This window comes from Macaca thibetana, chromosome 11 (assembly GCF_024542745.1).
Source record: "Macaca thibetana thibetana isolate TM-01 chromosome 11, ASM2454274v1, whole genome shotgun sequence".
NCBI classification, from domain to species: domain Eukaryota; kingdom Metazoa; phylum Chordata; class Mammalia; order Primates; family Cercopithecidae; genus Macaca; species Macaca thibetana.
Genome location: NC_065588.1, coordinates 53,226,138 through 53,244,367, shown reverse-complemented (window position 1 = coordinate 53,244,367; position 18,230 = coordinate 53,226,138). Strand labels below are relative to the sequence as shown.

The window sequence follows — 18,230 nt, the reverse complement described above, 5'->3', positions numbered from 1 at the left end:
ACAACCAGTACAAGCCACTGCAAAAACATGCCAAAATGCAAAGACCATCGAAGCTAGGAAGAAACTGCATCAACTAATGAGCAAAATAACCAGCTAACATCATAATGACAGGATCAAATTCACACACAACAATATTAACCTTAAATGTAAATGGGCTAAATCCTCCAATTAAAAGACACAGACTGGCAAACTGGACAAAGAGTCAAGACCCATCAGTGTGCTGCATTCAGGAGATCCAGCTCACATGCAGAGACACACAAAGGCTCAAAATAAAGGGATGGAGGAAGATCTACCAAGCAAATGGAGAACAAAAAAAAGGCAGGGGTTGCAATCCTAGTCTCTGATAAAACAGACTTTAAACCACCAAAGATCAAAGAAGACAAAGAAGGCCATTATGTAATGGTAAAGGGATGAATTCAACAAGAAGAGCTAACTATCCTAAGTATATATGCACCCAATACAGGAGCACCCAGATTCATAAAGCAAGTCCTTAGAGACTTACAAAGAGACTTAGACTCCCACACAATAATAATGGGAGACATTAACACGCCACTGTCAACACTAGACAGATCAATGAGACAGCAAGTTAACAAGGATATCCAGGAAGTGAACTCAGTTCTGCACCAAGTGGACCTAATAGACATCTACAGAACTCTCCATCCCAAATCAACAGAATATACATTCTTCTCAGCACCATAGCACACTTATTCCAAAATTGACCACAAAGTTGGAAGTAAAGCACTCCTTAGCAAATTTAAAAGAACAGAAATTATAACAAACTGTGTCTCAGACCACAGTACAATCAAACTAGAACTCAGGACTAAGAAACTCACTCAAAACCACTCAACTACATGGAAACTGAACAACCTGCTCCTGAAGAACTCCTGGGTACATAACGAAATGAAGGCAGAAATAAAGATGTTCCTTGAAACCAGTGAGAACAAAGATACAACATAGTAGAATTGCTGTGACACATTTAAAGCAGTGTGTAAAGGGAAATTTATAGCACTAAATGCCCTCACAAAAGAAAGCAGGAAAGATCTAAAATCAACACCCTAACATCACAATTAAAAGAACTAGGGAAGCAAAAGCAAACACATTCAAAAGTTAGCAGAAAGCAAGAAATAACTAAGATCAGAGCAGAACTGAAGGAGATAGAGACACAAAAAACCCTTCAAAAAATCAATGAATCCAGGAGCTGATTTTGTGAAAAATCAACAAAATTGATAGACCACTAGCAAGACTAATAAAGAAGAAAACAGAGAAGAATCAAATAGACACAATAAAAAATGATGAAGGGAGCCGGGTGTGGTGGCTCATGCCTGTAATCCCAGCACTTTGGGAGACCGAGGCGGGTGGATCACAAGGTCAGGAGATCGAGACCATCCTGGCTAACATGGTGAAACCCCATCTCTACTAAAAATACAAAAAATTAGCCAAACATGGTGACGGGCGTCTGTAGTCCCAGCTACTCGGGAGGCTGAGGCAGGAGAATGGAGTGAACCCGGGAGGCAGAGCTTGCAGTGAGCCGATATCACGCCACTGCACTCCAGCCTGGGCAACAAAGCGAGACTCCATCTCAAAAAAAAAAAGATAAAGAGGATATCAACACCGATCCCACAGAAATACAAACTACCATCAGAGAATACTATAAACCCCTCTATACATATAAACTAGAAAATCTAGAAGAAATGGATAAATTCCTGGACACATACACCCTTCCAAGACTAAACCAGGAAGAAGTTGAATCCCTGAATAGATCAATAACAGGCTCTGAAATTGAGGCAATAATCAATAGCCTATCAACAAAAAAGAGTCCAGGACCAGACAGATTCATAGCCGAATTCTACCAGAGGTACAAGGAGTAGCTGGTACCATTCCTTCTAAAACTATTCCAATCAATAGAAAAAGAGGGAATCCTCCCTAATTCATTTTATGAGGCCAGCATCATCCTGATACCAAAGCCTGGCAGACACATAATAAAAAAAGAGAGAATTTTAGACCAATATCCCTGATGAACATCCATGCAAAAATCCTCAATAAAATACTGACAAACCGAATCCAGCAGCACATCAAAAAGCTCATCCACCATGATCAAGTGGGCTTCAACCCTAGGATGCAAGGCTGGTTCAACATACGCAAATCAATAAACGTAATCTATCATATAAACAGAACCAAATACAAAAACCACATGACTATCTCAACAGATGCAGAAAAGGCCTTTGACAAAATTCAACAGCCCTTCATGCTAAAAACTCTCAATAAATTCAGTATTGATGGGAGGTATCTCAAAATAATAAGAGCTATTTATGAAAAATCCACAGCCAATATCATACTGAATGGGCAAAAACTGGAAGCATTCCCGTTGAAAACTAGCACAAGACAGGGATGCCCTCTCTCACCACTCCTTTTCGACATAGTGTTGGAAGTTCTGGCCAGGGCAATCAGGCAAGAGAAAGAAATAAAGTGTATTCAATTAGGGAAAGAGGCAGTCAAATTGTCCCTGTTTGCAGATGACATGATTGTATACTTAGAAAACCCCATGGTCTCAGCCCCAAACCTCCTTAAGCTGATAAGCAACTTCAGCAAAGTCTTAGGAGACAAAATCAACGTGCAAAAATCACAAGCATTCCTATACACCAATAATAGACAGACAGCCAAAACATGAGTGAACTTCCATTCACAATTGCTTCAAAGAGAATAAAATACCTAGGAATCCAACTTACAAGGGATGTGAAGGACCTCTTCAAGGAGAGCTACAAACCACTGCTCAATGAAATAAAAGAGGACACAAACAATGGAAGAACATTCCATGCTCATGGATAGGAAGATTCAATATCGTGAAAATGGCCATACTGCCTAAGGTAATTAATACATTCAATGCCATCCCCGTCAAGCTACCAATGACTTTCCTCACAGAATTGGAAAAAACTGCTTTAAAGTTCATATGGAACCAAAAAAGAGCCTGCATTGTCATGACAATCCTAAGCCAAAAGAACAAAGCTGGAGGCATCATGCTACCTGACTTCAAACTCTACTACAAAGCTACAGTATCAAAAACAGCATGTGGTACTCATACCAAAACAGGTATGTATACCAATGGAACAGAACAGAGGCCTCAGAAATAACACCACACATCTGCAACCGTCTGATCTTTGACAAACCTGAAAAAAAAAACAAGAAATGGGGAAAGGTTCCCTATTTAATAAATGGTACTGGGAAAACTGGCTAGCTATATGTGGAAAGCTGAAACTGGATCCCTTCCTTATACCTTATACAAAAATTAATTCAAGATGTATTAAAGCCTTAAATGTTAAACCTGAAACCATAAAAACCCTACAAGAAAATCTAGGCAATACCATTCAGGACATAGGCATGGGCAAGGACTTCATGACTAAAACACCAAAAGCAATGGCAACGAAAGCCAAAATTGACAAATGGGATCAAATTAAATTGAAGAGCTTCTGCACAACAAAAGAATCTACCATCAGAGTGAACAGCAACTTACAGAATGGGAGAAAATTTTTACAATCTACCCATCTGACAAAGGGCTAATATCCAGAATCTACAAAGAATTCCAATAAAATTACAAGAAAAAAACAAACAACCCCATCAAAAAGTGGGCAAAGGATATGAACAGACACTTCTCAAAAGAAGACATTTATGCAGCCAACAGACACATGAAAAAATGCTCATCATCACTGGCCATCAGAGAAATGCAAATCAAAACCACAATGAGATATCATCTCACACCAATTAGAATGGCAATCCATAAAAAGTCAGGAAACAACAGGTGCTGGACAGGATGTGGAGAAACAGGAACACTTTTACACTGTTGGTGGGAGTGAAAATTAATTAAACCATTGTGGAAGACAGTGTGGCAATTCCTCAAGGATCTAGAACTAGAAATACCATTTGACCCAGTGATCCCATTACTGGGTACATACCCAAAGGATTATAAATCAGTCTACTATAAAGACACACGCACATGCATGTTTATTGCGGCACTACTCACAATAGCAAAGACTTGGAAGCAACCCAAATGTCCATCAATAACAGACTGAATTAAGAAAATGTGGCACATATACACCATGGAATACTATGTAGCCATAAAAAGGATGAGTTTATGTCCTTTGTAGGGACATGTGTGAAGCTGGAAACCATCATTCTGAGCAAACTATTACAAGGACAGAAAACGAAACACCGCATGTTCTCACTCATAGGTGGGAATTGAACAATGAGAGTGCTTGCACACAGGGAGGGGAACATCACACACCAGGGCCTATCATGGCGTGGGACACTGCGGGAGGGATAGCATTAGGAGAAATACCCAATGTAAATGATGACTTAGTGGGTGCAGAAAACCAACATGGCACATGTATACCTATGTAACAAACCTGCACATTGTGCATATGTACCCAAGAATCTAAAGTATAATAATAAAAATAATAAATAAATAAATGAATAAGCAGAGAGAAGGGAATGGAGACTTGGAACCCACAGGAAGGAAACACCCAGGGCTGCTGGGAAGGTGAATGGAAGGACTTCCACATGGAAGAGTCCCACGGCTCACCCGCTCACCTCTGGATATGCCCTGTGCCCAGCCCTGGGTGCTGGCTGCACTGCCCTCTGCCCTCCCCTGCCAGGGCCCACATCCAGAATCTTCTCAGTGACCAGGGTTTCCTTCAACTGTATGTTGTCAAGGGCCATGCACAGAGATATTTCCCAACCTTCACACCCACTGCTCCACTCTTACTCCTCCTGAGAGTAACAGGACCCTTGCCTGGGGTGACAGCTGCTCCCCAGACACTCCAGTTGGGAGCAATCCCTGGACGTCCCAGAGGGGGCAGTGAGAGGGAAGAGGTGTCTGGGAGACATCCCCTCACCCCGAATATGAAATCCCTCAGATTTGCCTCTGGCTTGCAGATTTCTTCCCCGCTACCTAAGTCCTTCGACAACCAAAATGAGTGACTGAGGCTTAAGTCTGAATCAGCCAGGGTTACTAGGGCAGCATCAGGGTGTCTTGGAACTGCACCGAGGTTCTCTCGCCCTGCACAGCAAAGCCAAACACTGACATCGGGATAGCGGCAAGGGAAAGTGAGCTATTTATTGCAGGGCACCAAACAAGGAGAATTGGGCAGCTCAAACATAAGACCCTATGTCCCCTATGGTGCACAGGTAAGGGCCAAGATCGGGGCCAGAAGGGAAGACTCTTGATGTTGGGACTCAAAGACCCCATGCTCCTGAGAGAGGACCAGGACAGCAAAGAGAAGGAGTGAGGCAGCTTCTGTGGCTCCCCTGGCCTCTGTGGGATTGGGCCCCAGTCCCTGCACAGGTCCCTCAGACTGGACCTGGCTCCCTGTCTGAGGAAAGAGGCCTGGAAGGAGGAGAAAAGGAGAGACCCTTATTTTGCTAAGGGTCAGAAATAGGGGCCTTGGACTGGTTTTCACTAGACTTTTCATGGCCATTATTGCTCTGTGGTGTCAATGCTCCACCTATGGCTCACAGGAGATGATGTGGGCCGTGGGTCCAGTTTTGGTGCAACCTCACCTTCAGGGGAGCCCAGGCCAAGGTTTGTGCCCTCACCATGATCTGCCTCTCGGGAGAGGACTCCTGGGGTGAGTCACACCTCCTGCACACCTACCCAGTGAGTGATGAATTAAATCAGCAATCATTTATTCATTTTTGTTTTGTGTGTGTGGTTGGCTTTGTGTATGTGTGTCTGTGCACAGGCAAGTGTATGTCAAGAGGGTAAAATAATCAAAGCCTCCACACTATGGAGGCTTCAGATTAAATATCAAGCTTTTGCTTTGCTTTGGGAGTGACAACATAGCTTGACCTTGATTGATCTGGCACAAGAGCATTCAGGGGCTTGGAGCCTCCTGAGGACCCTCCCTGGTCATATTTGTATTGTTGTCAGAAAAGACGGTGCTGATCCAGACCCCAGGAGCAGGTTCTTGGATCTCACATAGGAATGAATTCAAGGCGAGTCACAGAGCACAGTGACATAAGCAAGTTTATTGGAAACTACTCTGTTAGAGAGTAGGGCATCCTCAGAAAGCAGGAGGAGGAGGTGCTGGCCTTTGTTAGTGCCTTCCTTAAGACTGGGCGCTAGCAACCAGCAGGAACTATATATATTCTGTATAGCCATACATATTCTGTAATTATAATTGGTGGTCAGTTTGACATGTGCCTATTTTCAGACTATAGGTATTAACCTTAGAGGTGCCTTGTGAGTGCCTATCTATTCGCTTCAAGATAGAGTCATGCTATCATGTTTTATTAAGCCAGAGACCTGGTAAGCAGGTGTTCCTTTGACAGTATCTTCAACATTCACATGCCTGACACCAATGTTCATTACATGTTCTAAATTGAATGGCCCGGTAACATCTGATCTCACTCTCGGTTTTACAATGAACACCAATTTGTTCAACAACATAGGGTTCCCTAAAGGCTCCATATGCTAGATTTTCATCCTGAAGAAAGAAAACTGAAATGCCTGGGAAGGTACCTACAAAATAAAATTTATACTGAGACCAGGAATCTGTACCCCTCTCTCCTAATGCTTTCTGTGTTGAGTGCACACTTGCAAGATCATCAGAACACTGAAGACATTGACAGCTGGGGTCCCTGGAAACAATGGCAATTCAAGGAAATTTCTGTCCAGCACACAGCAGGGACTCAACAAAGGGTAGCATAAAGTAAAAGATGAGCCCAGAAGTGACTTTCATTCCCTGCCACTGGAGGAGTTGGTGTGTTGGGATATGGTGGAGGACCTGAGAGATGGCACAGGGAAAGTGGAATGACTTTTACGTGAGGGCCAGTCACTGAGGGCCACAGAAGGCACAGGTGAGGAGCAGAGGCCTTAGTTGCACCAGAGAAGGGACTTGGGCCTGCCAGTGCCTATTGACATCTCCTTGCTGGCTCATCCTTAGGTGTATTTCTGTGACCTGAGGATACCCCTGCATCCATGGAAAGAAAACAATTGCTCCTTATCTCGGTGGCAAGAATGGCTGGGAGAGGGCAGGGTAACTTCCCTCTTCAATCCACTCTCAGGTCATGCCTCTCATGCCTGGCCTCCAGGAAGGCGCCTGCCTCTTCCTGCCGCTGTTCTCTAAGGCCACCCAAAATGTGGAAGCCACTTTGGAACTGGGAAACAGGAAGAGGTTGGAACAGTTCTGAGGGCTCAGAAGAAGACAGGAAAATGTGGGAAAGTCTGGTACTTTCTAAAGACTTGTTGAATGCCTTTGACCAAAATGCTGATAATGACATGGACAATGAAATCCAGGCTGAGGTTCTCTCAGATGGAGATGAGGAACTTGTTGGAAACTGGAGCAAAGATGATTCACTACGTTTTAGCAAAGAGACTGGCGGCATTTTGTCCCTGCCCTAGAGATTTGTGGAACTCTGAACTTGAGAGGGATGATTTGTAGTATCTGGCAGAAGAAATTTCTAAGCAGCAAAGCATTCAAGAGGTGATTTGGGTGTGTTAAAGGCATTCAGATTTAAAAGCAAAAAAGATGGTAAACGTTCAGAAAATATGCAGCCTGACAATGCAATAGAAAAGAAAATCTCATTTTCTGAGGAGAAATCCAAGCTGGCTACAGAAATTTGCATAAGGAACAGAAGCCAAATGTTAATCCCCAAGGCAATGGGGAAAATGTCTTCAGGGCATGTCAGAGGTCTTCTGAATGGTATTGCCTAGGTTTTCTTGTAGGGTTTTTATGGTTTTAGGTCTAACATTTAAGTCTTTAATCCATCTTGAATTAATTTTTGTATAAGGTGTAAGGAAGGGATCCAGTTTCAGCTTTCTACATATGACTGGCCAGTTTTCCCAGCACCATTTATTAAATAGGGAATCCTTTCCCCATTTCTTGTTTTTCTCAGGTTTGTCAAAGATCAGATGGTTGTAGATGTGTGGTATTATTATCTGAGGGCTCTGTTATGTTCAATTGGTCTATATATCTGTTTTGGTGCCAGTACCATGGTGTTTTGGTTACTGTAGGCTTGTAGCATAGTTTGAAGTTAGGTAGCGTGATGCCTCCAGCTTTGTTCTTTTGGATTAGGATTGTCTTGGCAAGGCGGGTTTTTGTTTGGTTCCACATGAACTTTAAAGTAATTTTTTCCAATTCTGTGAAGAAAGTCATTGGTAGCTTGATGGGGATGGCATTGAATCTACAAATTACTTTGGGCAGTACGGCCATTATCACGATATTGATTCTTCCTATCCATGAGAATGTTCTTCCATTGTTTGTGTCCTCTTTTATTTCATTGAGCAGTGGTTTGTAGTTCTCCTTGAAGAGGTCCTTCACATCCCTTGTAAGTTGGATTCCTAGGTATTTTATTCTCTTTGAAGCAACTGTGAATGGGAGTTCTCTCATGATTTGGCTCTCTGTTTGTCTGTTATTGGTGTATAAGAATGCTTGTGATTTTTGCACATCAATTTTGTATCCTGAGACTTTGCTGAAGTTGCTTATCAGTTTAAGGAGATTTTGGGCTGAGACAATGGGGTAACTAAGATCAGAGCAGAAATGAAGGAGATAGAGACACAAATAATCCTTCAAAATATCAATGAATCCAGGAGCTGGTTTTTTGAAAAGATTAACAAAATTGATAGACTGCTAGCAAGACTAATAAAGAAGAAAAGAGAGAAGAATCAAATAGATGCAATAAAAAATGATAAAGGGGATATCACCACTGATCCCACAGAAATGGAAATACAAGCTACCATCAGAAAATACTATAAACACCTCTACACAAATGAACTACAAAATCTAGAAGAAATGGATAAATTCCTGGACACATACACCCTCCCAAGACTAAATCATGAAAAAGTGGAATCTCTGAGTAGACCAACTGAACCGGCTCTGAAATTGAGGCAGTAATTAATAGCCTATCAACCAAAAAAGTCCAGGACTAGACAGATTCACAGCCAAATTCTACCAGAGGTACAAAGAGGAGCTGGTACCATTCCTTCTGAAACTATTCCAATCAATAGAAAAAGAGGGAATCCTCCCTAATTCATTTTATGAGGCCAGCATCATCCTGATACCAAAGCCTGGCAGAGACATAATAAAAAAAGAGAGAATTTTAGACCAATATCCCTGATGAACATCCATGCAAAAATCTTCAATAAAATACTGACAAACCGAATCCAGCAGCACATCAAAAACTCATCCACCATGATCAAGTGGGCTTCATCCCTGGGATGCAAAGCTGGTTCAACATACACACATCAATAAATATAATCCATCATATAAACAGAACCAAAGACAAAAACCACATGATTATCTCAATAGATGCAGAAAAGGCCTTTGACAAAATTCAACAGCTCTTCATGCTAAAAACTCTCAATAAACTAGGTATTGATGGGACGTATCTCAAAATAGTAAGAGCTATTTATGAAAAACCCACAGCCAATATCATACTGAATGGCTAAAACTGGAAGCATTCCCTTTGAAAACTGGCACAAGACAGTGATGCCCTCTCTCACCACTCCTATTCAACATAGTGTTGGAAGTTCTGGCCAGGGCAATTGGGCAATAGAAGGAAACAAAGGGTATTCAATCAGGAAAAGAGGAAGCCAAATTGTCCCTGTTTGCAGATGACATGATTGTATATTTAGAAGATCCCATTGTCTCAGCCCAAAATCTCCTTAAACTGATAAGCAACTTCAGCAAAGTCTCAGGATACAAAATTGATGTGCAAAAATCACAAGAATTCCTATACACCAATAACAAACAAACAGAAAGCCAAATCATGAGTGAACTCCCATTCACAATTGCTTCAAAGAGAATAAAATACCTAGGAATCCAACTTACAAGGGATGTGAAAGACCTCTTCAAGGAGAACTACAAACCACTGCTCTATGAAATAAAAGAGGACACAAACAAATGGAAGAAAATTCTGTGCTCACGGATAAGAACAATCAATATTTTGATAATGGTCATACTGCCCAAAGTAATTTATAGATTCAATGCCATTCCCACCAAGCTACCAATGACTTTCTTCACAGAATTGGAAAAAATTACTTTAATGTTCATATGGAACCAAAAAAAGCCCGTATTGCCAAGACAATCCTAAGCCGAAAGAACAATGTCGGAGGCATCACACTACCTGACTTCAAACTATACTACAAGCCTACAGTAACCAAAACACCATGGTACTAGTACCAAAGCAGAGATGTAGACCAATGGAACAGAATAGAGCCTTCATAAATAATACCACACATCTACAACCATCTGATCTTTGACAAGCCTGACAAAAACAAGAAATGGGGAAAGGATTCTCTATTTAATAAATGGTGCTGGGAAACTGGCTAGCCACATTTAAAAAGCTGAAACTGAATCCCTTCCTACACCTTATACAAAAATTAATTCAAGATGGATTAAAGAGTTAAATGTTAGACCTAAAACCATAAAAACCCCACAAGAAAACCTAGGCAATACCATTCAGGACATAGGCAACGACAAGGACTTCATGACTAAAACACCAAAAGCAATGGCAACAAAAGCCAAAATTGACAAATGGGATCTAATTAAACTTAAGAGCTTTTGCACAGCAAAAGAAACTACTATCACAGTGAATAGGCAACCTACAGAATGGGAGAAAATTTTTACAATCCACCCATCTGACAATGGGCTAATATCCAGAATCTACAAAGAATTCCAACACATTTACAAGAAAAAAAAAATAAACAACCCCATCCAAAAGTGGGCAAAGGATATGAACAGACACTTCTCAAAAGAAGACATTTATGCAGCCAACAGACATATGAAAAAATGCTCATCATAACTGGCCATCAGAGAAATGCAAATCAAAACCACAATGAGATACCATCTCACATCAGTTAGAATGGCAATCATTAAAAAGCCAGGAAACAACAGTGCTGGTGAGGATGTGGAGAAACAGGAACACTTTTACACTGTTGGTGGGACTGTAAACTAGTTCAACCATTATGGAAGACAGTGTAGCGATTCCTCAAGGATCTAGAACTAGAAATACCATTTGACCCAGCCATCCCATTATTGGGCATATATCCAAAGGATTATAAATCATGCTGCTATAAAGACACATGCAGATGTATGTTTATTGTGGCAGTATTCACCATAGCAAAGACTTGGAACCAACCAAAATGTCCATCAATGATAGACTGGATTAAGAAAATGTGGCACGTATACACCATGGAATACTATGCAGCCATAAAAAAGAATGAGTTCATGTCCTTTGTAGGGACATGGATGAAGCTAGAAACCATCATTTGAGCAAACTATTGCAAGGACAGAAAACCAAGCACTGCATGTTCTCACTCATAGGTGGGAAATGAACAACGAGAACACTTGGACACAGGGTGGGGAACATCACACTGGGGCCTGTCATGGGGTGGGAGACTGGGGGAGGGATAGCATTAGGAGATATACCTAATGTAAATGACAAATTAACTGGTGTAGCACACCAACATGGCATATGTATACATATGTAACAAACCTGCATGTTATACACATGTACCCTAGATCTTAAAGTATAATTTTAAAAAATGATGTTGTAGAAGAAAATGTAGTAGTAGTTATAGTAGCTTTAGCTAGCCCCATGAAGCCCACACTACTTGCCAGCATTGTTCTAAGTATTTGGCAAATGTTGACTCACTTAAATATTGACAACACTTTGTGAAGTAGGAACCATTATTATCTGTTGCAGGAAGTTAGGGACCCCGAACAGAGGGACCGGCTGAAGCCGTGGCAGAAGAACCTAAATTGTGAAGATTTCATGGACATTTATTACTTCCCCAAATTAATACTTTTATAATTTCTTATGCCTGTATTTACTGCAATCTCTGAACATAAATTGTGAAGATTTCATGGACATTTATCACTTCCCCAATCAATACCCTTGTGATTTCCTATGCCTGTCTTTACTTTAATCTCTTAATCCCATCATCTTCTTCATAAACTGAGGAGGATGAATGTCGCCTCAGGACCCTCCGATGATTGTGTCAACTGCACAAATTGTTTGTAGAGCATGTGCGTTTGAACAATATGAAATCTGGGCATCTTGAAAGAAGAACAGGATAACAGCAATGTTCAGGGAACATCAGAGATAAGACTTCTGGCCACCAGTGAGCCAGATGGAACAGAGCCATATTTCTCCTCTTTCAAAAGCAAATAGGAGAAATATTGCTGAATTCTTTTTCTCAGTAAGGAACATCCCTGAGAAAGAGAATGTGCCCTGAGGGTAGGCCTATGAATGGCCCCCTCAAGGCAAGCCGTCTTTTATGGTCGAAGTCAAAGGGATGAAATAAGCCCCGGTGTCCTGTAGCGCTCCCAGGCTTATTAGGACGAGGAAAATTCCTGCCTAATAAATTTTGGTCAGACAGGTTGTCTGCTCTCAAACCCTGTTTCCTGATAAGATGTTATCAATGACAATGTGTGCCTGAAACTTCATTAGCAATTTTAATTTCACCTCATCCAGTGGTCCTGTGATCTCACCCTGTCTCCATTTGCCTTGTGATATTTTATTACCTTGTGAAGTATGTGATCTCTGTGACCCACACCCTATTCGTGCACTCCCTCCCCTTTTGAAAATCACTGATAAAAACTTGCTGGTTTTACGGCTCGGGGCTCGGGGAACATCACGGATCCTGCCGACATGTGATGTCTCCCCCGGAAACCCAGCTTTAAATTTCTCTCTCTTGTGATCTTTCCCTTTATTTCTCAAACCAGCTGAGACACCTAGAAAATAGAAAAGAACCCATGATAAATATCGGGGGTGGGGTTCCCCCGATATCTGGCATGCCAACGTGGTCTTTGTTTTTTCCTAAGTGCATGTGGGAACCTGATTCCCTTTGGCAGATGCAGTGAAACAACATCAGCTTGGTTCACAGAAATGTGTGTTCGACTCCCTGACGACTGATGAGTAGTCTGTATATGGTCTGGGTTAACTATGGGTCATGCAGAGTCCAAACATCATGCTTATCTCTGCTATATTAAACTCCTGTTAAAACAGGGTGGTGTTTGAGTGCCCATGGAAAATATGGTCACTCTATTCAGGACAGTGGAACAATACTGTCCTTGGTTTCCTGAAAAAGGAACCTTAGATGTAGAAGTATGGGATTGTGTTGATGCAACATTCAGGGAACTGGTCTCCACAGGGAATTATGTTCCTGTCACCATTTGGGTTGATTGGGCCTTGGTACGAGCCATCTTGATGACATACCAATCCTGTGACCCCCTATAATTACCACAGTTTTCTGAACTGACAACCCTCCACCTCCTCCTCAACCTTCCTCTCCCACACGGCCTTCGTAATCTGATCAGCCTCTCCTTTCAGCTACTCCTCCCCCACCTGAAAATGGTGAAAATTCAATGTCTAACACTGGGGACTTTGGATTATGGTCACCCGCTGATGATCTTATTTCTTTTCACCAAGAGCCAGTACTTGCAGCAGCTGTGGCCCCAACTCACACAGCCCAGGACGATATATATGCTAATTCTTCTCTTTTCAAACCTCTGGAGTCACCTAATGGCTCCGGGACCAAGCTACAATTTACCTATAATTCTTCAGGCCCTCCCCCTTCCACTTCAGCCCCTTACCCTCCTGTCATTTCAGGTCCTCAGCTGGTCACATTGCCATCCACTCAGACTGCTGCTTCATATCCTTCTTCACACATGAATGCCAGTAATCACCGGTATACTTGTGCTCCTCCTGCTCCCCCAATCCCCCTTTCTCACACTCTCATTCCAGTCCAACCCTCTCAGCCTCAGTTTCCCTTATCTATGCATGCTTTTCCTGTCACTTCTATGCCAACTCCATCTCAGATGCCTACTCTTGAAACTTCAATGCAACACTTACTATGCCAAAACAAAGAAACAAGTGGATTAGAGGCGTGGACTCGTCTGGTTGCGCTAGACCCACATAACTTCCAAGGGGTACAAATGCGTCATTATGTACCTCTTAATCTTACCTTTTTAAAAGAATTTAAGGATGCTTGTACTCAGTATGGCCCTACTTCTCCTTATGTTAAAATGGTATTACAAACTCTTTGTACAGTGGTCACTTTACTTCCTTTAGACTGGGACCTCTTGGCAAAAGCTGTTCTGACCCCATCTCAGCATTTACAATTTCGTACTTGGTGGTCAGAAGAGGCTGGTTTGCAGGCTCAACTAAATTGGACTAATGGCATTCTAGTTACACAAGCTTAGCTCACAGGCTCTGATAGTTCCTCTGATACTTACGCCCAATTGAACTTTGATACTTTTACCACGGAACAAGTAACAAAGGTGTGTATGAGAGTTTGGGATAAATTACGCAAATAAAAACTTGCTGGTTTTACAGATTGGGGAACATCACAGATCCTGCCAACGTGTGATGTCTCCCCCGGACACCCAGCTTTAAATATCTCTCTCTTGTGCTCTTTCCCTTTATTTCTCAAATCAGCCGAGACACCTAGGAAATAGAAAAGAACCATTATTATCCCTATGTTAAAGATGAGAAATTTGCAGAAACTATTTCAGTTAAAGGACATGCCCAAGGGTCACACAGTAAGTGACAGAGCCAAGATTCAAATTCAGATAGGCTAGATCCAGAGTCCACTCTATGAACTGTTGCATAAAGACAAATGAAATGTTAATCATTTATAATTACAGGAGAAAAGCAGGCTAAAAAACAGTTTGAAAAGTGTGATTCTAATTCTGTATCAAACACTTAAAAAATCATATGATTATACACAAAGAAAAATTGTTGTGTTGCATGCCATGTATTAATAGTATTACCTCTCAGAAGTTGCATTTAAGTGATTCTTATTTCCTTTTAAATAATTTTCTGTAATGTCTATATTTTCTATAATAAACCTTCATGATTTCTTCTTTTGAAAAAAATAAAAAGCATATAAAGATGGAGCAAAAATTCCAGTCTTGATTTGGTCAATGTGGGTGCTAATAAAAGCAGCTCTTGAGCCATTTCAAACAGATGATGAGGCAGATTCAGATGAGGAAGAGGAGGACAAGTGTAAAGAATTAAATTCAGATTCTGAATGTGGGGAACAGAAAACGGAGGAAATTAAAGAAAAGAAAGGGAAACTGAAGAAAGTGTGTTTTACTAACCCATCAACACCACTTGCTGAATTAAGTGAAAGACCATCTCCTCTCTCTCCCCTTAATGGGCAAGAAGATGAATTAGCTACAAACCTTACTGCTCCTGTAGTTGCAACATTAAAACCTGGAGACATTGGTGGTGCTATACAAAATTCTATTCAAAAGGCTAGAGCCAAGGGAGACCTTGAAGCATGGCAATTTCCCATAACTATAATCCAGCAGGGATGACAGAATATAGCTAATTGGACTACCTTTCCTTTTAAGCTGTTAAAGGAATTCAAGCAAGCCATTAGTCAATATGGGCCAAACTCTCCTTTTTTGCAAACTTTATTTTAAAATCTTTCTCTTGATAATAAATTAATACCATATGATTGGGATACTTTCACAAAATCTGTTCTCACTCCATCTCAGTACTTTCAGTTTAAAACCTGGTGGGTTGATGAAGCTCAAACTCAGGCAAGGGAAAATACATGAACACAACCCCTGTGACTGTTTTCTTTGAACAGTTAATGGGAGTCAGACCTGATTGGGGTTGACTAGAAAATCAAGCAGTAATGGAGGATATTGCTGTTGCTCAACTGCGCTCTGTATGCTTATGAGCATGTGAAAGGATAAATGTTTTAGGGTGAAAATATCCTTCCTTCAGTTCTGTCTGACAGGGACCTAAAGAATCATATATTGAGTCTATTGCTCGGCTCCAAGAGGCTGTGTATAAAGCCATAACTGAAAAAACAGCTCAAGCAGCTCAAGCCTTATTGTATGCAAGAACAGGACACTCCTACACAAATACTGTGCTTTTCCAACTGTCCTAGCAAACAGCACACCAGAAGATTGTATCCCATGCCTGACTCAGCATGTCCCACACCCATGGAGCCTTGCTCACTGCTAGTACGGCAGTCTGAGATTGATCTGTGAAGCAGCAGCCCAGCAGGAGGATGGTTGTCCACCGTTGCTGAGGCTTGCATACAATAAGGCTAATGCAGAGTGTAAAACTTCTATTAGACCCCTGAGAGGGAAGGCTCAGTTAGCTGAATATATTAAGGCTTGCAATGGCATTGGAGGTAACTTAACATAAGGCTACTCTTTTAGCTCAAGCTATGGCTGGATTAAAAGTCAGAAAGAATATGCCCCATTTCTCAGGCTCTTGTTTCAATTGTGTGCAATTTGGACACACAAAAAAGGAATGCAGAAAAGGAAGCCAAAAGGTGAGAGCTACTACCATCAAACAACAGAAAAGCCCCAGTGTATGCCTCCATTGTGAAAAAGGCAATCACTGGGCAAGTCAGTGTCATTGTAAAATTAGCAAATATGGACAACCTGTCTCGGGATATGGGAAGAGTGGCCTGCCTTGGGCCCCTCAACAAACCGAGGCATATCCAGCACAGCCAGTGCCCTTACAAATGTACAACAATTGTCCCCTGCCACAGTAGGCAGTGCCGTCGTAGACCTCTGCAGCACAATTCCCATCTGCTTGCTTCCTGGAGAGTCACCAAAAAAGGTCCCTTTGGGGGTTAAACAGTTGGTTTATTACTTGGAAAGTCTAGTCTAAGTTTGAAAGTTGTCACTGTGCATATGGGAATAATTGATTCTGATTATACTGGAGAAATTCAATTAGTCATTAGTTCCTCAGCTCATCAGCTCACTTTATTTCATTCATTTGACCTCTATCACTGTTACCCTTTCTTCCACTTGATCAAATCATCTACTGAAGCTTGTGCATGCATCTCGTAGTTCTCATGCCATGGTTTTCAGCTCCATCAGGTCATTTAAGGGCTTCTCTACACTGTTTATTCTAGTTAGCCATTCATCTAATCTTTTTTCAAGGTTTTTAGCTTCTTTGTGATGGGTTTGAACATCCTCCTTTAGCTTGGAAAAATTTGTAATTACTGATCATCTGAAACCTTCTTCTCTCAACTTGTCAAAGTCATTCTCCATCCAGCTTTGTTCCATTGCTGGTGAGGAGCTGCGTTCCTTTGGAGGAGAAGAGGTGCTCTGATTTTTAGAATTTTCAACTTTTCTGCTCTAGTTTCTCCCCATCTTTGTGGTTTTATCTACCTTTGGTCTTTGATGATGGTGATGTACAGACGGGATTTTGGTGTGGATGTCCTTTCTGTTTGTTAGTTTTCCTTGTAACAGTTAGGACCCTCAGCTGCAGGTCTGTTGGAGTTTGCTGGAGGTACACTCCAGGCCCTGTTTTCCTGGGTATCACCAGCAGAGGCTGCAGAATAGCAAATATTGCAGAATGGCAGATGTTGCTGCCTGATCCTTCCTCTGGAAGCTTTGTCTCAGAGGGGCACCCAGCTGTATAAGTTGCCAGTCAGCCACTACTGGGAAGTGTCTCCCAGTTAGGCTACTTGGGGGTCAGGGACCCATTTGAGGAGGCAGTCTGTCCATTCTCAGATCTCAAAATCCATGCTGGGAAAACCACTACACTCTTCCATGCTGTCAGACGGGGATGTTTAAGTCTGCAGAAGTTTCTGCTGCCTTTTGTTCAGCTATGCCCTGCCCCCAGAAGTGGAGTCTATAGAGGCAGGCAGGTTTCCTTGAGCTGTGGTGGGCTCCACCCAGTTCGAGATTCCTGGTCGCTTTGTTTACCTCAGCAATGGTGGACACCCCTCTCCCAGCCTTGCTGCTGTCTTGCAGTTCGATCTCAGACTGCAGTGCTAGCAGTGAGCAAGGCTCCGTAGGCATGGGACCCTCCAAGCCAGGCACGGGATATAATCTCCTGGTGTGCCATTTGCTAAGGCCGTTGGAAAATTGCAGTATTAGGGTGGGAGTGTCCCAATATTCCAAGTACCGTCTGTCACAGTTTCCCTTTGGTAGGAAAGGGAATTCCCTGATCCCTTGTGCTTCCCGGGTGAGGTGATGCACCACTCTGCTCCATGTGCTGCACCCACTGTCTGACTGGTCCCAGAGAGATGAACCCTGTACCTCAGTTGGAAATGCAGAAATCACCCGTCCTCTGCATCACTCATGCTGGGAGCTGCAGACTGGTGCTGTTCCTATTTGGCCATCTTGGAAGCAGGAGGAACTATTCTACGCTTTATATGCTTTTTAAAAATCTCTGCCAATTCTCTCACATTCATCTAACTCCATAGTCCCTTGTTCCTGAACCATGGGCAAAACTGCTTTACTGCACTA

The 18,230-nt window shown here is 42.0% G+C and overlaps 1 protein-coding gene across 1 annotated transcript in view; it reads left to right on the top strand.

Moving 5' to 3' along the window:
• The window catches only part of NACA (nascent polypeptide associated complex subunit alpha), a 224,325-nt gene that overhangs the window by 965 nt on the left and 205,130 nt on the right, over window positions 1-18,230 (top strand). The window lies entirely within an intron of this gene.